Source organism: Crocodylus siamensis, chromosome 5 (genome assembly GCF_052110815.1).
Source record: "Crocodylus siamensis isolate JL-2025a chromosome 5, ASM5211081v1, whole genome shotgun sequence".
Classification (NCBI taxonomy): domain Eukaryota; kingdom Metazoa; phylum Chordata; order Crocodylia; family Crocodylidae; genus Crocodylus; species Crocodylus siamensis.
This window is the reverse complement of record NC_143399.1, coordinates 178394143-178420040: the sequence shown is the minus strand read 5'-3', so window position 1 is coordinate 178420040 and position 25898 is coordinate 178394143. Positions and strand designations below refer to the sequence as shown.

General features: G+C 47.8%; 1 long non-coding RNA gene and 1 pseudogene across 1 annotated transcript in view; both read left to right on the top strand.

Annotated features, from left to right (window-relative positions):
• LOC149864969 (ADP-ribosylation factor 3 pseudogene) overlaps positions 1 to 18935 on the top strand; it is a 45578-nt pseudogene extending 26643 nt beyond the window's left edge.
• The window catches only part of LOC149864968 (uncharacterized), a 271749-nt gene that overhangs the window by 121189 nt on the left and 124662 nt on the right, over positions 1 to 25898 (top strand). The gene's annotated exons all lie outside the window — the stretch shown is intronic.

Here is a 25898-nt window from a genome sequence, read left to right as displayed (position 1 = left end):
CATGAATTTCTGATCTGCATCATGTATTGAGCACAGGCAGTGTCAGTGCTTCTCACAATCTACATTTTACACATAGATTTGGTTTCCCCAGACAAGCTGGAAAACAGTGATGCTATATCTTAGTATGTATAGGTATGCTAATGTACATTTGGGCATGTTACAAAACTATTAAGTACCTTGGTAGAGGCTGGGGTTAAAGGGTATTTTCAGTACCAGACTTATCTTGTTACCATTCTGAACCATGTTAAATAACCAAGAAATGAACATGATTTTATTGTAAAAGTCTCATATCCATTAGGGAAAATGCCCATTGCCAAAAATCAGTGCAGATGAATCAATTCTTAAGACAGGTTAACTGTGAGCAGAAGCAGCCCTTGTTTCTTTGGGTGCCTGTACATGTGCTGTGGGACTGCTCTGAGGCACTGTAATTACAGTGTGTTGGAGCAGACTCAATTAATCTGGAATAATTACTTCACTCCAGCCAGCTTCTGTGTCTTATGTATTATCATCTCCACACTTCAAAATGGTGGTGGGGGGCTCTTTAACTAAAGCTCACTGAACAGGCTTTAATTCAAGCACATACACTACCATTTTGAAGTGCAGGAATGCTAAAACATGAGTCTCTGAAGAGACACTCTAATTAAAGTACCTCCCTGCTCCCAAAGCATGTGTAAAAGTATCCAAGTCTACAATAGCAGCTGAACCACATTTAGCACTTGCTCAACCTCCCCTTTGACAACATGAAATTCAGCAACAAGAGTAATTCAGCAACAAGCAGTTTTCTTTGTGTGGATCAATCTATGTTAACTGGAGGGAGGATGTGGGCAGGCTTGTGGCCAGAGACTTTGGTGACTCTTCAGTGACAGCCTGGAGGCAGGGCCAGCCCAGTACTTGGGCAGATGAATCAAGCTGTGGCTGAAGCTAGAGTACCGCCCTGGGAGGGGGTGACTGGGGTGTTGCAAAGCCCCATGTGCTGCCACCAGAACGCAGTGTGAGTTGCGATGGGATGTGGTACAGATGTTTATTACACCGCTCTAGTCTGCAGTGCTGAAATTATATAATATCTACCCAGGTTATCTTAGTGTGGGATCTGCCATTGTTACAGCACTCAATGTGCCCTTACTATCTGTTTGGTAATGGCTGTAGACTGTGGAGGATTTTCTGCATGCTTATTGCACAGTAAGTGTTAATCTGTACCTGGCCTTGATGCCCAAAGAGATGCAGCAAAACATGACCTCTTTTCATTTTATGTCCTAAATATTTAATTTAGTTTAATTTAATTTAAAGTTCTCATCTTTGACTATGAGTGACCATTGCTACTTTAGATTGATTACCAATTATACTTTTTAAACTAAGGAAAAACATTTCCTTTGTAGATCTAATCTATTTGGGCTTGAATTAAGCATGTAATACAATGCTGCATGGGAAATCATATTCTTAACTGGAGAAGGTGGGGATCAGTTAAAAATATAGGATATGTAAGGAGCAGGCTGAAGGGGAGATAAGGGGATGGTTGGAGCATGGAGTTCTTAAAGAATCAGACAGGGAACCAAGACTTTTAATATTTTCATTAATGACTTTGTCTCAAAGAAATATGTGTGTGCTAATGCCGTGGATTGCAGAGGAGAAGCAATGTCTGGAGAGGAGACCTGGACTATTATATAAGAAAAACTGGCAGACCATAAGTGTTAGATATGGGATAAAATGTAATACTACAAAGTACACTGAAATAGCAAGATCAAAAAAGTTTTTGGGTGTCTAAGTAGGAGTTATGATAGGAGTTATGTCAGAGGGCAAGGATTTCTTAGGGTAATATATTTTATTCGACAAACATCCTTGTGTCTTATAATTTCTGGACCATTGCGGCAACGGCATTACTCTTATACTAAATAAAAGCCAGGCACTTAAAAACCTTTTAGGATTTTTTATAGTTTCATAGTTTCTAGGGTCGGAAGGGACCTGAGTAGATCATCAAATCCGACCCCCTGCCATGGCAGGAAAGAACACAGGGGATACCAATGCATGTTTTAGAGGAACATCCATGCAGACTACACAACTGAGCTAACGATTTGACAGAGTAAGTAAAGTTGAATTACTACAGCAACAAATACTGCAGAGAACCAAGAGTGCAGCAACATCTAATTCAGCATGAAGAAGATACATCCTGATTATGAAGGAATCTTTAATTCAGGGGTAACTGGGCACTCAAATGGCACATTCATCATCATACACCACCACATCATCTCCAGTCCACTGGATTTAAATAGGGATGGAGTAAGGACATATATGTTCAGGGGATATATGCACAAAGTTAAGGTCAGATCTGAAAAGGGCACTTTGTACCTAAAAAATTGTTTAACATCTTCCCTAACTAAACAGTTGGTCCAAATAAGAGATCATGAAAAAAAAGCCCTGTAGGTCCACAAACTAATTCTTGCTCATCTCCCAGTTTCACCAAGTGCTGATTCCATGATTGAAGATCTTTGACAACGCAGCATTATCTTCCCTCATTTTAGCCTCTTAGATGTTTTCCATACTAGCCAATACCCATTTAGCTACCCACTTTTCATAGAAACCATATCCTCACACAGTATAGCAAGACTGGTAGTTATCTTCCCTATAACTTCATAAATTCTGAGTTCAGAAGGAACTATTAGATCAGCTAGTCTGACTTCCTCTGTAGAGTCAATGATGGAATTTCACATACGTACCTCTCTACTGATCTCAGTTACTTGCATTTGACTAAACAATATATCCCAGAAAGGCATCTAAGCCTTGATCTGAAGACATTAAAAGTCAGTAGTTTGTTCCAGTGATTAATTATACCATTATTCAACATTTGAGCCTTATTTCTCATTTGAATTTAGTCCTTAATAACTGATACTAAGCATTTCTAGGAATAAACTAGGAATTCATCAGTTAGGAGTAACTGGGAGGATAGACCTAGGTTTATTAGTTTATTGTAAGATGATTATAAACTGCCAGTGCAATGTAGTCATTGAAAAAGCAAGCAGATTCCTGGATGTATCTGATGAATAGGGATCTGGGTTTTCTGTTTCCCACAGAAAAACAGAAAAAAACATGGATTTTCCCTTTTAATCAAGAAAAACATGGATTTCTCATTTTATTGGAGAAACACAGGGATTTTCCACTTCTGCAAAGAGCTCTCTGCACACTGGCAAAGGATTGAGGCCCCCAAAGTGGGAGAGGGAGGGAGGGAGTTGGGCAGGGCTGGGGCTGCAGCTGTTGCCCAGCCAGGCAGTGCATGGGGCTTCGGGCCCAGGGCCACGTGTAGCCACCAGGCCCCAGTGGGGAGAAGGACAGGACCGCAGATACCTCATCTGGGGTGGGGGAGAGGGACTGGCACTCCACTGCTACCTGCACTCCTGGGAGGGGCAAGAAGGGGCATATACCTCCCAGATTTGTGCATGGGGTGGGTGCAAGCTGCCTGCTGCAGTCTCAGGCTCCCCACCCAGCACAGCAGGGCTGGCTGAGGTTTCCCCTGCTCACCTGGCAGCAGTGAGGGCAATGGTGCAGAGTTGTGCCCCTCATTGGTGCCAGGTGGGGAAGGGGTACCTCACCAGGGCAACACAGGGCTCGCAGTGGCAAGGAACTTCCCTGCTCAGCCTCACTCTGCCCAGCTGCACCGGGTCCCTCCCGCTGAGCCATGGAGGCCCTAGAGGATGGCAGCAGGGTGGGGGGCCTGAGCCCATCCCCCACATGGGCTCTGCTTCAGCTGTGTTGCCTACAGGAGAGAGGGAGCTGGGCTCCACACTCTGTTCCCTGCTCGGGCTGCCTCCTCTGAGTGGGAGCCGGGGCAAGGGGCTGTGGATGGGGGATGTGGGTCACCAGCAGGGCCGGAGGCCTCTGGGTGGGGAGTAAGGGGGCACCAGCAGGGCTGGGGGGCTGTGGTTTGGGAGTGAGGGACACCAGTAGGTACAGGGGAATGAGGGGCATCCACAGGGCTGTGGGGGTGTGGTTTGGGAGTGAGGAGCCTGGACCTGTATCCTGGTGAGTGAAGGGGGCAGCAGAAGCTCTGATTTTCTATGATAAAACACCCAAAATCAAATACCAACATTTATAGGTATTTATAATTTATTTTATTATAGTGATTGAGGCACTGGCATGCTTCCAAACTGCTTAAACATTTTGTATATCAATAAAACACTGTGTTCAGTTGATACCTATATATACAGTGGTATTTCATTTGTGGATTTGGGGGGGTTTATAAGAGAATCTGTACTTTTTTTAAACAGAGAAAACCAGGATCCCTGCTGATGAGATAGAGAATTTCAAGTAGAGATGGAAATATTAATGCCATTGAACAGGACATTTATATGGTATTATCTAGAATTATATGTACAAGTAAAATTGCCAGTATTTAGGAATGATGAAATGAAACTGGAAGCTGTGCAGAAAGGGGCCACAAGGTTGATCAGGAGAATGAAGATCCTATTGCATAAGGGTAGGATGAAAGTTTTTATCTAGTTTACCTGTGAGTTTGATGCATAGATGCACATCCCCAGGCCAGGCCTCCAAGAACCCCTAGAAGCTCAATGGAGAGGCATCTAACCAGAGGAAAGGGGCATGTTGCCACAGGAATTATGTGTCTTTTCCTAAATGATTTGATATGGCCTTTCATTCTTTCCTAGCTCGATGGTTGTTCCCAATTTGCAGATGACAGTAGACTTTGAAAGCTTCATTGGTATGGGCTTACACATGTACATATACTTAAAAATGAGCTCTAGTGATGCTTGCAGAAAAGAAACTTTTTGCATGTGCATATTTGGAACTGCTTCTTGTGCACTGAAGATCCAAGATTCCATTATAACTGAATGCATTTTTATTATAATGAGTGTTGTAAGTAAACATGCCAAAGCTGTCATTTGTGCTAGAAAAATATAATGCTTTACTTCCTATTAACTGCACTGCTGCACTACAAAGAATTCAGTTTTCTTTCATCCCCTGTCTCTTGGTAGAGTGGTTCTTTTCTTTAAAAAGTTAAAGTCTGGGGCTAGGCCAAGAATATGGTTGAAATTTGGGTGGTTGCTATGTTTTATAGTACAGTCTTTGTTCTCTGTTCATACTGATGGAAGGAGAATGTGTTCTGGAATCTGTAGGAAAACAAACTCTCCTAATGATTTTCTTAAGGAAGACTTGGCCTCAAGAATATAGAATACAACTGCTAGGAGATGTTAGCAGGTTTTGTAACTAGATTATAAAGCAGATTGGGCTAAAAATCCAAACCTAACCTGACATGAAAATATAACTTGGTAAAAAGTTCAAGTAGGTAGTCTGCAAGTGCAGTTGAAATGACTCACATTTTGAATATTTTCTTTTTGCTTGATAGCTTAAAGGAGATAGCAAATTATATGTTACTTAATTGCTGCTTGTACTTAAAAACAAATTCTGTAACAGGAATCTTACCATAGACTTTTCCTTGGAAAAAAAATCTCATTTAAGCAATAAATAATAGTACGAATAAAACTTCTAACTGTAGCCTACAACTGACAGATTTATGTTTCCTTTTATTTGGAGACACCGATAGATAGTTATTTACCATTTCAAATTAGAAATATATATTAGAGAAAACAAAATGTTTAGTTAAAACATAAGAAGTGCCGTACTTGGTCAGATCAATGGTCCATCTCTGACTGTGGCAGAGCCCACTATTTCCTCTGACAGTGGATTAGATACTATAGAGCAGTGGTCTCCAACCTTTTAAAGCAGGATATCACCTTTTGAATTAAAAAGCAACCCAGGAACTACCCTATGTCATCCCCCTCACACCCGCCTGTCCAGCAGGTGAGTCTGTGGGGAGGGAAGTGCGGGGGCAGATAGAGGTGGAGGGAGAAAAATTATTTGGGAGCACCCCGCCAGCAGGTAAGTCTGTGGGGGAAGGGGAGTGGGGACAGGAAAGGGATGGGGGGGTGGGGAAGATTGAGGCCCCAGCAGTGAAGGAGGGAGAGGGGCATAGGCACGAGCAGGGACTGGGGGGTTGTGAGGCCCCAGCTGAACCAAATTGTGGGATAAGCAGAGGCCTGGGGTGCACGTGCTCCCCCCATCTCTGTGCAGGGCAGGGGTGGCTGAGGTGACTGCTGCTGCCCACTGTGCCTCAAGCCTCACTGCAGCTGGCCATTTGCAGATGTGGCTCAGCCCAGTGGAGGGATGCATGTGGTGTTGGGCCGCTCCCGGGCCAGCTGCAGTGAGGATTGGGGTGCAAAGCACAGCCCACAACAACAGCTGCCACTGTCCCATGTACAAATCGGGGGGACATGTGCCCCCCCAAACATGAGGCAGCACAGGTGGCTGCAGCAGCAATGAGGGAAGGAGTTGGGTTGGGGCAGAGATAGGCTTTGCACAGCCAGGGTGGGGCATGGCACAAAGCCACAAGTGGCTCATCCAGGGAGCATGGGGACAGGGAGGCATGCACCCCAGGACGGCATGGGGGGCATATGTCCCTGGAACTGCCTGCAGGGCAGAGAGGGCTGGAGATGTGGGCTGGGGCCAGGGCAGCACTGGTCTCTTCATGGTAGGGGTGTTAAGCTGGGCTGTGCTTGGGCCAGGCAGTGGCGGTGGCATTGGGAGTGGGTCTATGGGGGCAGGGGGGCTGTACAGAAAAAAAGGATTGGGCCCCTTGCCGCTTCTTCCTTCAGCAGGTGCCTGCTGAAGGCAGAAGCAGTGAGGGGCCTGATCCTTTTCTTTTTTCCACAGAGTCTGCCTCCCTCTCCAATGGCTGAGGGGTGGGGGGTGAGCTGCCGGTGGGCCAGGTCCCGCTTCAATTTGCCACCTACTTCAAGTCAAAATGGGTCCACTTTGACTGGAGGTCGAAGCTCAGTCGAATATTCAAGCTGCTTTGACTTCCCCATAGGCTATAATGGGGAAGGTTGAAGCAGGCTATAACTTCGGCATTTCTTGTCTGATCTCAATGAAACTTGCAGAAATGATAGCTGCAGAGGATCCCACAAAGCATGCCAAGTTTAAAAAAGATAGATTCAGGGAGTTCAGAGAAACAGCACTCCAAATTCTTGAGAGAAAACCTCCTAGAACTTCTGTGTGGAAGGCCACAGGGAGCTCAATACTGCAGGCTTGCTAGCCCCTGAGGAGCCCACAAAGCTTGCCAACTTTCACAATGATAGGTGCAGGGGTTTGGGGGAAACTGCACCTCAGGCTGCTGACAGACAAAACTCGTGATACAGATGGAGTGAGGAGGTGGCATTCACTCTGTCTGCACATGGTGCTTGGGGAAGCCCAGCAGTGGGAGGTTCACCTTGAGGAACACCAGCTGCTCCACCAAACCAGGATCCAAGCAGGTGCGGTGGGGTGTGACAATATCTGCAGCCATGCTGAACACCCTCTAGCTTGACGTACTGGTCGGTGGACAAGACAGGTATTCCTGGGTAACTGTGGCCAGATCCAGCCACATTGGGCTGCAGGTTGCCCAGTAGGCCAAGGGGTCACAGTCCAGGGGCTCCACAGGCTCGGCAAGATAGGCAGACACCACAGTGTGAGGGCTGTCTGCCTGATCCTGGGGTCTGGGGGGTCTGGACCCCCTAATGTTTGTCACGGACTTAACCCATATTGGCAGCACCTGTGGTGGAGGGGAAGACTGGCTTGTGGATGGCGGGCTGGGTTCAGGCAGTGACAGTTCCCCCTGTTCCACTTCCCCCCACCTCCGCCATTCCGCCTCCATCACTTTCTTAATAAGTACCTCCCTGCAGTGACTCAGTGTCTCGCTGTCACAGATGGTGGCCAGCATATGCACTGTGTTGGACCCCAAGGGTTCAAGACTTTTCCTAAGGCCCTCCTTCAGCCACCTTACCAGAGCCTGTACATCTGGTGAAAGTGGCCTGCCCCAGCCAGGAACATCAGCCCCCAGGAAGCTCTCCATTTGGCTGCAGAGCTCCTTCACTATGGGGACCACCTGGCTGAGGAAGGCATCAGCAGCACTGAGAGTCTCAGTGGCCTCGAGGAAGGGCTTGAGGATAAGCAAGATATGGGAGATGACATCCCACTGAGCTTTGGTCAGGGGGCCGCTGATCCCAATCTCCCCAAGCAAGACCAGCTCATGGATGGCCTTCTGTTGCTCCACCAGCCTTTCGATCATCAGGTATGTGGAGCTCCACCAAGTCTCCACATCCTGGATGATTCTGTGCTGTGGGACATTTAGCTCTGCTTGTTTGTCCTGCAGCGTCTTGCCCCCCGCCTTGATGCTCCAGTGGAAGTAGCCTGCCACCTTTCTGCATCTGGAAATGAGCCTGCTGGTGTTGCTGGTGCCATCACCAGCAGCCCTGTCCCCCTCCAAGGCATCCCTCACAATCAGATGTAAATTGTGTGCCACACAGTGAATACCAGCAAAGTTGGCATCAAGGATTGCCTTGACCATATTGGCCCCATTGTCGGTGACCATGAAGCCGCTGGTGAGCTCAGCCTGCCCAACACCCAGCCACCCCTGCACCATGCGGTTCATGGCCCCCCTTATCTCTGCTGCTGTGTGGGACTCATTCATCACCTTGGCGTGAAGGAGAGCCCACTGATGGTCTGACTGGCCTCACCAATGCCCTGTAAGGGATAGGTATGCATGATCTCCACCCTGGCTGCTCCAGATGTCCAAGGTGAAGTGTACGGTCACCTGTGGACCTGCCTGGTGCAGCTCCTCCCTCAAGTGCTCCCTGCATGCTTTGTATAGGGAAGGCACCACTGTCCTGCTGAATGTGGTGCATGCAGGCACCTGGTATGATGGAGCCAGCAGTGCCAGGAGCCGCCTGAACCCTGGCCGCTCAACAAAGGTGAAGGGCTGGCCATTCAGAGCAAGCATCTCCCGAATGGTCTGGGTGACCTGCCATTGTGGTCTGATGCAGAGGTGCTGAAGAACACTAGCAGCTCAAAAACTGACCCCAAAGCAGAAAGCAGGGCAGCTGAAAAACTGCTGCCTTTTATGCATTTTCTCTGGCCCTTCCCCAGAGCACTGGGATTGGAAGTGACCTCAGAGAATGCTGACAGGTCACTGGCCAGCCACACATGTCAGTCATGAAAGCACTCTGTCACAGGGAGGAATCAAGAGACAGACCCCAAGGGGCCAGGGGGAACCCTGGGGTCTGGAACGTGCCAGGGAAGGCGAGAGAAGAGACAAGAAAACAGAAAATCCCTTACTTGTAGCTGGAGCTGTGGTGAAGCCGGAAATGGCAGTGGGAACAACGTGGCTTGTTAGCCATGTTTTTTTAAAGCTGTGGCCAGCTGAGGATAGGAGCAGCAGGAGCCGGAGGGGGAATATAAACAGAGCCATGAGAAAGAGAGTGGGGGAGAGACCCAGAAGGTCGCCAGCGGGGAATGCATCCCCGGAATGCCTACTGGGGGTAAGAGGAGACAGGACTGCCTCTCACTGGGCTGAAGAGTGCTTAAGAGTCCATTGTGGGGGAAGACGCTGGCAATGGCACAGAGAGAGGAGAGGAGGACGCACCACACACGGACAGAGAATTTGGGTGGGGAGATCAAAGGGAGCAGGAGGAGAGAGATGACAAGAGGTAGCCCAAAGAGCCGGGGACATCAGCAGAGCTAGAGATGTCTTGCCAGGTTGGACCAGTGTGGGCTCAGGGAGGCTCAAGGAGAGACAAGATCCTAAGCAGTGGGGCTGCAGAAGACCGGCTTCAGCCCAACGGGGGACGTGGGGAAGACGTGACTAGAGGGACCACCGAGGGTCCGGCAAACCCACAGACTGGGCGAAGAATGGAGGGGAGAATGTGGTAGCAGGCAGGCTAGTGCATACCCAGGGCAGGGCCAGTCAGGAGCTTTAGGGGCCGGGGCCTATTGGTGTAGAGTGGACCTGGAGGTCAGGGAGTAAGAGGCCAGTTGACCTCATCCTATATAGCCCATGAGCCACTCTGGTATTGATATTGGGTTTTTTTTGTTGTCTTTCTGTTTCCCACTTTTGGAGGGGTTGTGAGGTATAGTATAGAGAGTCCCAGTGTTGGCTCAATCAAAAGGGGGTGTAGTCCCAAGGGAAGCTAGATGGTCGTGAGACCCTGTGGGTAGAGTACAGAGTGGGTCCAGGGGGCCCATAGGACACCAACAGTTGGAGGTCTGGCAGCAAGACATCAGCAACTTGTCGAGGCTGGGTATCAGGGCGAGGTATAGGGGAGGTGGAGCCTCATGGAAGATCACTGCTCAAAGGTCCCAGACACTCAAGAACCCCAGTAGTCGGACCCCACCACTGGAGTAAGATACAAAGTCATGGCAGGCGAGATTGGGGCAGAGACTACCCAGGGGAGGGACATCTCCTTAACAGGACCACAGGGACGGATCGACGGACAACCCTATACATCCAAAGCTGCGCGGCATGTGACCGGATGATGGAAGCCCGATGAGTGCACTCTCCTTCCCCCTCTCCCCCTCCCTGCCCTTACTTTCCTTTTTCCGTCCCCCGCACAGGGAATCCAGTATAGGCAAGTTGAATATTCAACCCTTGTTGAATATTCGACCCGTGCTGTTAATATTTGACTTGCGCTGTTAATATTCGACTTCCAGTATTCGATTTGACAGCTATTTGACCAGCTGCTATTCAACTTGACTTTCACTTTTCAAGGTTGAATATGTCGAATATTTGTCAAATCGACTATTAAGTCGAAGCTTTGCACAGCCCTACTGGGCTGTGCAGGGCCCTGGTCCTTCCCTCCATGGTAGCAGTGTCCTCCAGGGCTGCTCAGGTGAGCTGCTAGTAGACCAGGTGCTGCCCCAGCTTGGGGTAAGGGAAGAGTTGGATTGGTCCAGGTGCTGCCTCTGAGCTGGGGCAGCACCTGGCTCTCTAGAAGCATGCCTGGGTGGACTTGGGGGGTGTTGCCAATGTGGAGGGAAGGACTAGGGCTCTCTGTATCTCAGAGGCCATTCTGATCACCTGCAGCTCACCCCCTGGCTGCAGGAGAGGTGGGCAGGCTCCACTGAAAAAGAATTGGGTTCCTCATCACTTCTCCCTTGAGTAGGTGCTTGCTGAAGACAGAATAAGCGAGGGTTGCATGATTTTTTTTTTCTAGTGGAGCCTGTCCACAGCCAATGGGTTAACTGCTGGCGGTCTGAGCAGCCCCTGAGCTGTGGGGGGCCTTGGTCCTTCCGTCTATGGTGGTGGTGTCCCCCAGTACCACACAGGCTTATTAGTCTCCAGGGTTGCTTTGTTTTATTGATCTCTTCTAAAACTTCATCTGTTGTCCCTTGAATGTGATCATGTGCTTGAGATTAATTTAATAGAAAGGATTGAGCTGTTATGGGAATTTCCCTAGTGTCTTCTGCAGTAAAAACCAGTGCAAAAAATTTGTTTTGCTTCTCTGCTATGGCCTTGTAATTTTTTCATGTACCTTTACACTTTGGTCATGTAATTGTCTCTCCACTTCTCTGGCTGGCTTCCTGCTTCTAATGTATTTTAGTTTTTATTATTATATTTAACATCTTTTTCTTAGACACATCTAAAATTTTCAGTTTTACACTTGACCTGTGTAACAGACAGCCTGGGGCTTTCTGTTACTTCAAGTTGAAAGTAGTCCATTCAGGAAGCTCTACAGGCTAGGTAGGGAACAACGGGGCTAACAAGGCAATTAGCAGCCACCCCAGGCAGTCATCTGACCAGAAGTAGGCAGAGCTCTGGGAGTACATAAGCCTGGGGTTTTGGCTGGCAAGCCAGTCTAGCCCTGCTCACTGCAGGGTTAGGAGCTTCTGCCTAGCAGAGACGCTGGTCTGATTGCTTTGCTGCCTGTGGAAACAACAAGCCTTAGGGAGCTCACAAGGAGCCAGGCTGGGAGGTATGCCAGCCCAAGGGAAAATAGGTTTGCCATCTTAAAGGAACAGAGGGTTGCTTTTTCTGTTGCTGTTCTGTTATAGCCTGGGGGCTTATGCATTTATTTATCATATGTACTGGCGGTTTAGGATTGGGACTCTAGGGGTGGCAGGAGGTCCCATTATTGCCCAAGGAGCACACAATCACCTTGAGCCCTTATTGAGCCCATAGTGAGAAGAGAGTGCAAGGAGCAGATGGCCAGGGGCTTGGCACCTGAGAGGGACACAGCCAGACAGGGGCTTGGGGCCTGGTGACAGAAGGGACAAACAGAGCTAGAGCCTAAAAGCCAGGTCCAATTCAGTGGGCCCAGGCTAGAAGGCCTGGCTATATTAAAGGGGCAGAGGCTGGGGAGGCCAAAGCCCCACACAGGTGTTGCAGTAACATGCGTGAGGCATGGGGGCATAATAAAGGGGAGAATTTGGAGCCATGCAATTAGCTCTTAAGGCTTGAGTTGCCCTTCAGTGGCGCAGTTACAGAGTGACGTCCAGCAAGGGGCCTAAGGACTAGTGAAGTCCAGCGAGAGGCCTGGGTGCAGACAGAGACCATCAGGGTCCATTTGGACTGAGGCCACGCAAATGCCTGTGGGCAGCCTCCCTACTCATTTATATTTTCATCAAAGTGTGGCAGGTGAGACATGAAGGTGCCTTACAGTGGGGCGCAGTCACAGAGCCACTAGGGGGCATCTTGGCCACCTCTGGGACACTGATGTGTTACAACCTGCCAATTTGTGGGTTTCTCTGTTTTCCTCATTTCCATTTTTTTGAAAAATGCCCTTTTTTCCTTGAATGGCTTTCTTAACTCTGCTATTAAACCATTGATCTGGTTGGTAACCTTTTTTGATTTGTGGTATGTATTTTTCCTGAGCCTCTAATATGGTATTTTTAAACACCTTCTAAGCTGCCTATAGACTTTTTTACATTTTTAAACTTCTAGCTAACTTACTCATTTTTGTGTAATTTCCTTCCTAAAGTTATATATTGGTGTAGTGGACTTTTTTTTTTTTTGGGCTTTCTTTCTCCCACTAGAGTATTGAATGTGATTTGTGTTATGGTTACTATTACAGAATGGTTTACCAATATATACTTCTTGAATCAGGTCCTGTGTTTTATTCAGAATTAGATCTAGAATTGTTTTTCCTTTTGCGGGTTTCAAGATGAGCTGTTCTAGAAAGCAGTCATTTATCACATCCAGAAATTTTATTTCCACATCTTGCCCTGATGAGTTGTTTATCCATTCCATGTGAGGGTAGTTGAAGTCTCCCAGCATTATTGTTTGCCTCATTTTAGCAATTTCTCTAATGTCCCTGAACATTTCATAATCATCTTCACCTTCTTGATCATTGGTCAGTGGTACAATCCTAGACTACATCTTTTTATTCAAGTACAGAAATCTATCCACAAAGATTCTGTGGTTTTCTTTTCAAATAAGTGGGGTTTTTTGTTTGTTTGTTTTCTTAATATTACTCTCTATACTATCCTTAACATTCAGTGCTACTCTCTGACTTGCACATCTTACTCTGTCATTCCTATATAGTTTGTAGGGCTGTGTAAAGCTTTGGTCCCTGACTGAATTTGGTAGAGATTTGGCCCAATTCAGTGGCTGAATCTCCAAATCTGAATCAAATCAGTGGACCCTTTAATCTCTCCGAATCAAATCAAAACCCTCCAAATCGGTTCAAAGAGATTTGGAAAGATTCAGGCATAAGACACAGCTTTAAATGTTTTTTCTACATGTCTCTAGATAGCAAGGGCTCATGAGTACTGTGATGCTGGGGTGCATGGAGTGTTCCATAGAAGCATAGGGGGCTCCCCAAAATGCTCAGCAGCAGACCCAGAAGTGGACCAGAAGTACACTCCTGTGGGACAGTCCACACATCCCAGCATTGCAGTGATCATGAGCCATGCCCGCTACCTCAAGGTACGTAGAAAAAACTTTTAAAGATGTGTCTGTGTCCAAATCGCTGATTCTCTGAATCAGCATCAAATCTTCAGATTTGGATTCAGCCAAATAGAATCAGGGACAGTGATCCAAATTAATGAATTGAATAGCTGTCCCTGATTTGGGCTGAACTGAAACTGAATCAAATAGAACTGCTTTGCACACCACTAATAGTTTGTAACCTGTTAAAATAATATTCCACTGATTATCATCCCTCCTGTCGCCAGTTAAGGTGACTCGTACATTGTGCCCCCACCGTACAAGACAGCATGCATTTTAACATGGCCCCTGCTGTGGGACGAATTAGCCTGGAAAGGGCTACTGAGAGAGAGGACTTACCTTTAGGTCATGGAGCGGCAGATTTAAATTGGCAGGCAGCTGCTGAGCAAGGGGAGCAGTGTGGAGGCTGCTCTGAGAACTTTTGTGTACAGGCTTTTGCCCAACCACAGGTAGGTTGTTGAGCTAGGCAGGGACACTAAGAAGAGTCTGGAATCTTACAGATCCAGCAAATGGAGGATGACTGGAGGATCATCAAGAAGGGACATGTGAGTCAGAATCTCACGAAGTGCCAGCTAGCTGATGGTGTGTGATGACAAATTTATTTGCCCTGGTGTAACTTGTTTCTTCCTTTTTGGGTGTACTAAAAGCCCTATGCCAAGGCAAAGTGTGCATACATAGTGATGATTTAATTTTATTTAACTGAATTGACATTGACTATGCATTGGTCAGATTGAGGTACCTGGGTTTGCCCTAATACAGAGGGTGGCAAGCCACATTATTAGATATTGTTCAGCCAAAATACCACTTGAATTATGATCCGGTTGGCATGTGGAAGAGGTGTAGGGGATGTGGAGCTTCAGACAACACATCAAAGGGGAGAAACTTACATTTAGGATAACTAGTACTTCCCATTATTGGAAGCCTCCTTCTTAGTATAACTTTATTTTGTATATCATCAAATCATGGTAGGCAAACAAAGAGGGACTTTGTCTCCTCTTTTTAGACAAGACCTCGAGAGGGTTACACTTCCACTGAGTTTCTGAGATGCCTGTTATGTTGAAATCGCCATTTCATACAAGGTGTTCTAGTTCACCTTTCTTCCTTTTTAGGTTTTTGAGATTTGTATAGAAGCACTTATAAAGTTTGTCCTCTCTTAGCTGCCTGTTACTTCCCCTTCATCCCCCTGGAACAAGGCACCTGGGTCCTAAATCCAACAGAGCAGATGGATGGTAATGAAGGCACTCTGCTTTGGAGCGCCTTCATAGTTTCATAGTTAGTTTCATAGTTTCTAGGGTCGGAAGGGACCTGAGCACATCATCTAGTCTGACCCCCTGCCATGGCAGGAAAGAATACTGGGGTCAAACAACCCCAGCAAGATGTTCATCTAACCTCCTCTTAAACACCCCCAGGGTAGGAGCCTGCACCACTTCTCTTGCAAGTTGGTTCCAGACCCTAGCCACCCTGACTGTGAAGTAGCGCCTCCTGATATCTAACCTAAACCTACCCTCTGCCAGCTTGTGACCGTTATTCCTGGTCACTCCTGGTGGTGCTCGGGGGAACAGTGACTCCCCCAATGCCTGATGATCCCCCCTGGCTAGTTTATAACAGGCCACAAGATCCCCCCTTGGCCTTCTCTTTTGACGGCTGAATAGGTTCAGGTCCCGTAGCCTGTCCTCATAGGGCCTGCCCTGTTGTCCCATGATCATATGAGTGGCCCTTCTCTGGACCCTCTCCATGCTGTCGACATCCCTCTTGAAGTGTGGCACCCAGAACTGGACGCAGTACTCCAACTGCAGCCTGACTGGTGCCGCATAGAAGGGGAGGATCACCTGTGTGGATGCATGACAAGGTGCGGTTGGCCTTCCTAACTGCCTCCCCACACTGCCAGCCCATGTTCATCTTGGAGTCAACGATGACCCCAAGATCCCTTTCCACCTCTGTGCTGACAAGAGGGGAGTTCCCTAACCTGTAGGTATGGTGCCAGTTGTTCCTCCTGAGGTGCATCACCTGGCACTTGTCTGTGTTGAAACCCATCCTATTCTTATCCGCCCACCCATGTAACCTGTCTAAAACCTGAAACCTCATCTAATGAGGGTTAATTTGTCATGGAATCAAAGAATTCTAAAGCCATGCACTTCCGTTTGGACATGGCTGTAGAGCACTTCCAGGGGCCTGATTGTACAACACATGTAATTTCTGTCTCTGGCTTAGAGTGGGGAAAAGTTGAGAGTTGTGGAAGAGCCCATAGGTCAGGATGATGCAATCCTAAAGTGGAACATGATTTAGATTCTACATTGTCTTGAAGAGAATAGTAGGGGAGTTGGACGTATAACTGTAGATAACTGCATTGTATTATACAAAATCAGAGACTTGAGAGTAACAAAGGATCTTACCTGGGTTCCCTGTCCTCCTGCCTGAGAGGGGTCCCTGAGGCCACCATGGACAAAGGGCACACCACCAGCCCATCTCATCCAACCCCTCCAGAGTGGGGGCTGTGAGCCTCAGCATCCCACCTCCAGGCTGCTGACATCTGACATCTGAAAGAGAGTGAAGGCTGCATCCTGGCCAGATGTTTCTTGACTCTGATGACAGCCCTAGAATTGGTAGATATATAGAACTGTTTGATTGCTTCTATTGTTTCTTTTTTGTTATCACTGTGTGTCAACGAATTTGCCTATTATCAGATGGAAAGGTCAGGACAGTACAGGTGTGTGTCTACATTTGTGCATCCTTACTGTGCAGTAAACTAGGTTAATTGCAATTAACGTTGATATCTGCAAATGCAAGTATCAAATTTAGTCATGATTAGTTAATGCACAGTAACATACATGTAGACACAGCCCAGCACTAACTCGCTCCTGGTTGGGAGCTTCTCCTTCCTATGGGGCTGGGCTGCCACTCTGACAGCCCTTAGCTGCAGGCTATAAAATCCTGTAGTCATTTTGTGTCCTGGGGCACACTGCACAGGCAGCCTGAGAGAGCTTGTTTTCTGACCAGGAACACGGCAAGCCTGTGTTTCCCTCTGTTAGTCCTGATCCCTAGCCAGAACTGCTGCTTTGCCACAAGTGAGTGTTGCAAAAGGCTGAAGCCCGCTGCAACCCCTGCCGAGTCCTGAGATCTCTCCAGGGCTGCTACCTGGCTGACCCTGGCAGCAGGGCCAGCACCTGATCCCTGCTGCTCACCCTCAGCAGTCTTTTCTGTGTTGGCAGGTGCTGTGGTGCATTGCCTCTGCTTCACAGCTCCCAGTCTCTGGCTGTGCCCCTGTCCTGATTGCTGCTGGACTCTATCCAGAGCTGGCCACACTGGGAAAGCTGCACAAGGGCCCAGACACTGAGCACAGAACATGATGTGATTATCATCCTTCCTGTTGAGGCCTGGTCCTTCCCACCTGTATGACTGGGTCTTCTATCTGGGCCCCCAACTGAACCCAGGAGGAAACTGATGACCTCATGGGGCTCTGAGGTGATGTGGAGGTCCAGAGTCAGCTCATGTGGGGTGCACACTCAAAAAACCACATTTATGAGGCCCTGTCATATGGCATACGGGAGCAAGGGAACTCCAGGATGCTGTGGCAGTGCCAACCTTATGGGCACAATGGGTGGTTGTCACTGAACATAATAGTTGGTCTGATCATGCTCCCAAGACCATGCCTTTTATATGGGAGCTGACCGGGATTTTGGTGCCCTGGGACCTAAGCCTGACTCCTGCAGTGCTCACCAACAGGGGCAGACTGCCTGAGCCCCCACCCCAACCTGGCCATACTGGTGACTGGAGGAGGAGTTCTCAGGTGTTCAGGGCCCCACCCCGGCCACCTCCTTGGCTGCTGCATCCACTAGCAGCTTGGAGAGCCCTGTACAGTGGCTGCCTCAACAGTTTCACAGCCACAGACCCCATCACAAGGAGCAGCTGGTCATGTCACTGCCAGGCATCAGCAGTCTCACCAGCCCTGGCCATGTCCTGCACTGGGGGTAGGTCCCTCCCAGCCCCAGTCACTGCCCACAGTCCCCTGGCCCTAGGTTCCTCCCACGTTGTGCAGACAGGTGGGACACAGTTCAAAACTTTATTGAGCAGCCCATGTCGCCTCCACTGGGTGTCAATGCCGGCGGTGATGTTCTTCTTAGCAGCAGGGGCCAGGGATGTGTAGCGCTGCCATATGTAACATTCCAGGTGGTGGTGGAGGTTTTGGGGTGGCCTAGGATTGCCCCCCTGCCACTATTGCTTAGGGTCTCAAGCCAGGAGTGCAGGTGTGTTTGGGGCACCAGGGGGATCAGCAGCAGCAGGGCGTAATGCCTCAGGCACCCATCATCCTGCACAGACAGCTCATCATGCACTACCCAGGGCAAATGAAGCAGGGAAATTCTCAGGGTTTAGTGGCAGCACAAGGGGAAGCCAGCCACAGGACACCTCCCAGTGGGGAGAGCAAGGGTGCAGCAAGACCTTTGTCCTAGTTGTCTGGGAGCCCCGTGTGCCCCAAGCCTGGACATCATGGGCTGGATGGCAGTGCAGTAGAGCAGTTGACCTGCAAGGGGGATGGGGCAGGGAGTGGGGTCTACAGCCATGGTAGCAGGTGTTTCCAGGAGCCTGACCTGTCCCACCTTGGGAACAGGACATGGTGTGGGAGGCAGGCTGTCTGTAGCCAGCAGCCCACCAGTCCCAGGAGATGAAACAGGGATGGGGGACTAGGCTGGTGGTCACCTGGGCCCAGGCCTGCCCAGTCTGACTTACAATGGTCCCTGCATACCCATGCAAGGCCAACCCCTAGTCTGAGCCTGGGTGGCACACAGCCACTGGTGCATCTTTACTCTGAAATGTTGAAAATTCTCACAAAAGGCTTCTGTCTCTTGCCTCTGCAGAGCCAACATCTGGACCTGGGGGAAAGCCCACCAGCCCCAGTGGGGATGCAGGTTCCAGGTCACCTCCACCCAGCACTGGAGCCTGCCACATGCACTGACTGCACCAGTGGTGCATGCAAAATTGGACCCTCCTGCTCCAGCAGCTGGTGGAGATGGCCAAGAAGTGGAAGACATGGGCACAGGCCTGGCAGGTGGAGAATGTTGCCTGGGAGGAGGCGTTCTGGGCCAAGTTCCTGGCCCTGGAGCAGGAATGTCTGCAGCTTCTGCATGAGCAGATTATAATTGAGTGCTGGGCAGTGGAGGCCATAGACAACAACCATTGAGTCCTGGACACCTTCTTGGGCCTGGTAGTCATGTGTATGTCACCCACTGCCCAGCCCCCATTCCCTGCAGGCCTCCTGGCAGCTAGCCACCACCCCAGGTCCCCTGCCCACCCGCTTGAGTCTAGCTCTACCACTTGCCCCAAGGCCACATGCCTGAGGCCCCAGAGATGCCAGGCATAGCACCACAAAGGGACACTGACCCTGCCCTTGGGCAGCCAGATGGGGAGATGCCCACCCTGGAGCACCACCGATCGCCATCGCCTGAGGATAAGCCTTCCATCTACTGTGGTCACCACAGTCCCCAGACCAATGGGGGAATGTGCCAAAGCTGGGGTGCTGGCCGCCTGCCCCCAGGCTCTGCCCCCTAGGCACCCTCACCCCACAGTCCTCTACTTCTGGGCAATAAAAGTCTGAGACTCTTGTATATAGCTTGCACATTGGGAAGTGGGGTTTTTATTATTGGAGGGTGGTGGAGGGGCTCTGTTTCTTGAGGAGGAAGGGAGAAGGAGTTTCATAGTTTCATAATTTCTAGGGTCAAAAGGGACCTGAGCAGATCATCGAGTCCAACCCCCTGCCATGGCAGGAAAGAGTACTGGGGTCAAACAACCTAAGCAAGGTGTACATATAGCCTCCTCTTAAAGACCCCCAAGCCTCCTCTTAAAGGCCCCCTTAAAGCCTTCTCTTAAAGAGTTCTGGGTGTTGGGGGTGGAGCAATGGGGGTGGGGGGTTGTGAGGGGAATAAAACTTTTTCTTTCAGCCATGTGCATGTCCTGAGAGTGGAGTTAAGGGTTGGCAGGGGGTGGGCTGTTTGTGGGCAGTGGGGCAGGTGGGTTAGAGGAGGGAGTGCCCTAAGAGGTGTTGCACTAGGGCTTCCTGCACTTGGTGCCTTGGCATGTGCTGGTGGGTGCGTGGCTTGCCTGGGACCTCACCAGAAGGGACCTGTCACTGGTGCTCTCACTGCAGCTCCCATTGCCAGGGCACCTCTGCCCAATGCACCTCCTCTGCCTAGGCCTCCCTGAACACCTGTTCCCTGGCCTTGCAAACATTGTGCAGCATGCATGCTGTGACAGTGACCCAGGGGAGGTTTCTCTTGGCCACCTCGAGGTGAGCTATGCGGGACCACCAGCAGCCTTTGAGGCAGTTGAAGGTGTACTTGACGAAAGTGTGGGTTTGCCGGAGGCGCCCGTTAAAATGGGCCTGATGGAGGTCAAGGTGCCTGGTATAGGGCCTCATCGGCCATGACAGTAGCAGGTAGGCTGAGTTCCCAATGAGGAGGGGTGGGATGATGACAGTGCCAGCTGCACATCCTCCACTCCCATTGCAAAGTGCCCACTCTCCATGTGTGCACCCAGTCCCAAGTTCTGGAAGACACACATCATGTGTGCAGCCCACCCAGCCATCACTGACATGAGTGAAAGTGCCCTGATGGTCGACAACCACCTGGAGAACCATTGAGTGGAACCCCCTGCAGCTATAGGAGGGCCAGCATGAGTGGGGCTGGCAGGTGTCCCATCCAGGGCTCCTATACACTGAGGAAACCTCAGTGCTTGGAACCCTGAGGCCACTGCCTGGGGGTTGCAGATGTGGAGGACCGTGTCCACAGTATGTCCTGGAGGGTGCCACACACCTCTAGGATGGTCTCCTTAGTGGTGGCCTTGTCCATTCCAAACAGGTGTTCTACATATTGCAGGTGTGGGAGTGGCCAACTTGACCAGCATCAGGGCCAAGTGGGTGTTGGTGGGGAGGTCCTGGTGCATCTCAGTGTCTTGGCATCTCAGGTAGGGCCATAGATAGTGCAGCAGATCATCAAAGGTGACCTGGGTCATCCTGAAGGTGTCAACCCGTGGCTTGTCATCATGGTCATGTTGTACAATGTGCTGCCACCATTCCCAGCTGGTGTGGCAGGCCCAGAGGCAGTGGGACTGGAAGGACAGGAGGGTGACAGTGGCCCTGGTGGTGGTGTCCTGGAGTCTCTGGTCATCATGGCTAGCAGCAACACCTGCGCAGTGGTGGGGACCCTGGGAGGGCATGTAGCAGTCATCGTGCAGGTGGTTACTGCAGGTGGGGGAGCTGGGCAGAGTGAGGTGGCTCTGAGCCAGGCACTGGTGATGGTGACGGGCCAGCAGGACAACTGCGGCAGTCAGTAGGATCTGGGGACCCAGTTCCTGGGTGCCAGGACCAGGGGCTTGGACAGCCATGGCCAAGAGTGCAGCAGGGGCAGGAGCAGAGTGGCTGCATGTTGCCTCTGCCCATGCCACACTGCTTCTCTTGCAGAGGAAGTATCTGCCCAGACTGCACAGTGCAGGGCTCTGTTTAAAGATGGCTGCCAATTGCTGGCAGCTGGCTCTGACTTCAACATGGCTGCCAAATGCTGGCAGCTGGGGCCAGAGGCTGGCCCTCCCCTCAGTGGTCATAGGGGAACATGGCAGGACTGGAGGGAAATGGCACTGACAGCAGTGTCAGTTCCCTGCACGTGTAGAGACCTGCCGAAAATCAGTTACTGCACATTAAGCTAATGTTCAACAAATTTAATCATGATGAATTGCACATGTAGATGTGCCCAATGTCCTTGAAAGTCTCATCCATGAGCCACTCTGCCCCACTTAGCTGTTTCAGTTCCACTAACCTACCCTTGAGAAAATGTATCTCTTGTCTCCTGGCACCAGGTATACACATATATACTATATACCCTTGCTACAATAAACTGGGTAACTCCCACCTTCTTGCTGGACTTCTATGTGCATCTTTTTTTAACTGTTATAAGCTTCTTGCTCTTTTTATCCTAGTTTGACCAAGTTTGCCTATAATTAAAAAGTGTTTTATTACCCTGGGAAATGGTATTTCAGGAATCAAGGGTTTGTCTGTGATTCTTTGATATGCTCATCTATCTTTTTTTATAACAGAAGTCATGAATTTGCCTGAGGGCAGAAAAAAAAGGCAGTTGAAAAGTAGTGTGGAAGGAGAATGTAAGATTCAAATAATGTTTGATGGATAGACCTGGCTTCTATCTGTTGATAAGAAATAGAGGAAAATAGAGCCAGAAATATAGAATGTGAGTTGCTCTCAGCTTTGCAACATGACAGGAAAATCAGAAAAACCCATTGAACATAGGGAAATGTCATCTAACCTTTTAATATTGAACTTTGTTGTCTCAGAATCACATTTTGTGATTAAATAAATGACCTATAAAATAAATAATTGACCTATAAATCTGTGCTTGATAGTTAATCCAGCCATTTCTTATCTCATCTCATGAGAGGCAAAGTGCTTTTGTATCTATAAAAAGTTATTTTCATATGCTTTTGCCTTTCATACGTGCACTTCCTCTTTCAGTTTTCTGTTCTAAGTTAAAATAAAAAAAGAAAATGTTGATATGTCTTGATCTGTTTCAGTGGTTCCAAGCCTTTTTTTCCCGGGTCCCGCTCCTGGGAGTGGAGTGCAGTGGTGGGGGCCCAGGGGCAGGGGAGCATGTGGCATGACTTGTCTTTTCTGTGTGGTGCTGATGGCATTGCCCCTACAACCCTCATTTGGGTCACGACCTGGGGTTGGGAACCGCTGATCTATTTCCTTGGGAAACCATTTCTATCACAGAGATTCTTCATTGAACTTGTATGTAATGTTGGAAGAGGAAAAGGCCCGTTGTCAAAGACCTCATTGCAAATAATAAGGCATAGGTCTGAGAAAGCACCTTCCTTGGGATGAATTCCTTATAATAAAAATTCATACCATTTATCTGCTCCTTCCTTAAAGATTTTTTTTCCTATTTTTTGGAGATTTCTGCCATTTTGATACCAGAGTCGATCACCCTAAGAAATACAGGAGACCCTGGATCATTCACTTGCAGGTGGTTCAGAACCCACTTACTTCCTAGCAGTACCCAAAATAAGAATGAGTCATTCATCTCCTTGCTGTGGCTATACTTCAAAGGGCACTACTTTCCCAATCAGCTGGAGCTCATCAGTGGTCCTGTGTAATCAGAGAAGTGGCTGTCTTTGAAATAAAAGCTGTCAGGACCAGCTGAAATGCCTCAGGGGTCAACACAGCTGTTTGCTGAGCCTCTATGTACTTTGCAAACTTGTATCTCTGCAGGGGATGTGCTACCCTACATAGTCTCTGATTTCTACTGTATCTTACCACTCTATAGTCCCTCTATATGGGGGCTGAGTAGGAGGTTGTAAGGGGTCTTAAGAGTGTATATTACATGTGAAGGTCCAGTATAGTCAGTCAAAGATATCAAGGAAACCACTGACAATAAAAAACCCAATCAATTTACAAAAAGGGCTTTGCATTAAATGGATTCTGAGGGAAGTTTTATACAGAGGTTATGTCCGGATAGAAGGCTCCACCCTTCTCCAAAATCCCTAAGCACCTACAGTTAAAAGAACCTATTAAAGAAAATGAAATGTAAAATTAATTGCAGAGTAAGCCATTCAAGAATATACATTGATGATTTTGCATTACTGGCCTGGTGTAATCCATGTCAAAGTCAATTGGATGATTCCCATTGACCATGAATTTTGATGCTTTTCTTAATCCATGCATTAGCAATAGGCAATAGGCAGTCAAGAGACTGGTTAAATTGACAAACACTTGAGGTACCAGCTAGTTTCCTATATAAAACATAACTTCTCAAGTCAGTCAATCCTCATTGGCTTCAATAACAACCTATGAAACAAAAATTTGGGAACTGATGCTTGAGACTACTCTACCTGATACCAGGGTCCTATTTTTCATCTGATTTTCTGCAGCAATCCTTTGGACTCAGCATATACACTAGAGCTCTGAAGAGTATTTAGAAGATACAGATAGCCAAGTTAAGTCAGCCTATATCTAGATATAGGCTGTTATATTCTGACATAATGTTGTAGGATATTCCTAGTTCTCTCATAATACTAGTAAATACCTCTGAAAGGTATGTTTAACATTGTCCACTTATCCTTACAACAGTGGTTTTCTATTAAATTGGATTCCTGGAACATTTTTGCAGTATTCTTCCTTCAGAGTTGATACCTCCTGAACATTGTCTACTTTGGGCATTGAATTCATTATTCTGAATTAGACTGTTAGTTCACTCGAACATCTTTCCCCTGCAGATAGCTAGTAGGTTTGTAGCACAGCAAACCATAACCACCCCAAAGACCCAACACTATAAGCAAATATGCTCTTTCAAAACAACACATTTAGCTAATTAAGTAATGCTGTCTATGAGCATTCAGAGTTTAAGGCCAGGAGGGGACATTAGATCATCTCATGTGATCACATGCCATGGAATTTCACCCAGATACTTTACTATAATGCTCAAAACTTGTGTCAGGCTGAAACATAACTTGGGGATATCTTGCTAACACATCGTATCATTTCCTCAGAGAATACCATCTCTAAAAGAGTGTATTTGAACAGTTTTATCAACAAAAGACTTGTAGGATAATGGAAAGGGGAAACAAAGGCACGCAGCTAAGAGAATCTCTCTCTCATTAAGAGGAACATGATCTGTAACACACTTCTGGAGAGTTCTTCAGCAGGAGAAACCCCCCCACCTTTTTCTGGTAAATAGTAAATTCTTGTCAATATACAACATTAAACATCAGTTTCATAGGTATTTAGCAGTACGATGTGGGGAACAATTCTCTAGTATGTCCAGCTGTAACAGAGAAAGAATACCTTTTGGAGCTATTCCTTTGTTGATAGCACTCAGTGTATTTAGAGAAGGTATGTTGTGAATGTTCTCCAGATTCTATACATCTGAACAGCATGGATTTCAAGTGTTGTATGTCTGCAGTTTCCCAGGGGACTAGCAAACATATTTTAAACTACTCAGTGTTTTATTCAAATGTTTTTTGAATTTGAATAAGCATTTCCTAGGCAGTATAACTGTTGAGAAAAAAAGCATTATAGTCCTTAGAATTTATATTTCTAATACTGTAAATGCTTTTCTTTTAATCACTCCTTCTGACAATATAACAGCAGATTCTCCTTTTAATGTTTTTGTGTATGGAGATTTATTAACATTGATAACATTTATGTATGCGTGGATTAATGGGAAGCTATACTCTTAATAACTCATTCATTCATATCATCTGTAATAATCTCAGTCCACACATTCCTTAAAGTTTTTATTCACATTCCTTCACTTTAAAAAGACAAGGCATTAATTGTTCACAGATCATTTAGAAATCCTTCTGTATTGATCATCTCTCTTACATTTTAAACAATAACATTTGAAAGCTTGTATTGGGGAGGGCAGAATTGCATCATGAAACCTATATCAAGTTATTACAATTCATGAGTGAAAAGAGATCCTTTTTAAACTGCCACTGTTGCATACTCAGCTTTGATTTCTGAAAATCAAAATGTATTCTTGATAACTTTTACATTATCTTTATTTCTCAAGTATTGCAGGTTTGACATGGTAGGGAGGCTTGTGAGCTACCAAAGGCTAGGGACCTACTCAAATAGCAATTTTGCAATTTTCATGGAAACTGCAAAAAATGGCAGTTTCTACGGTTTTGCATGGAATCTCTGGGGGATTCATCAGCATGAAGGGAAACAGCAAAGATTGTGGCTGCTCCCTCTTCTGTTGCTGCTGCTGCTGCTGAAGCAAGTGTCACCACATGCATATGTTGGAACCATGAGGGTCAGAAAGCCAGCAGCAGGCAGAATGGTCAATGTCAATAAAACTTGGGTGCCCAAAGGAGGGCCATAAGGACATTCATAGATGATGTGGTTAGCCATCTGAGCTTGAGCTGCTGCTGATTGGCTGAGAAGGCTCCCTTTCGTACAGCCCTGCCCCCCTCCGCCAATCAGTAGTGAGGGGTGAGGCCACATGAAAGAGCATCCCTCTCTACCAATCAGTGGTGAGAGGCAGGGCCTCTGGGACCCCTTGGCCAATCAGTGTTGGGGGAAGGGTTGCCTCAATAAGCCCACGCAAATGGTGGCCAGCAAAATTGCACATCTAGTGCTTCG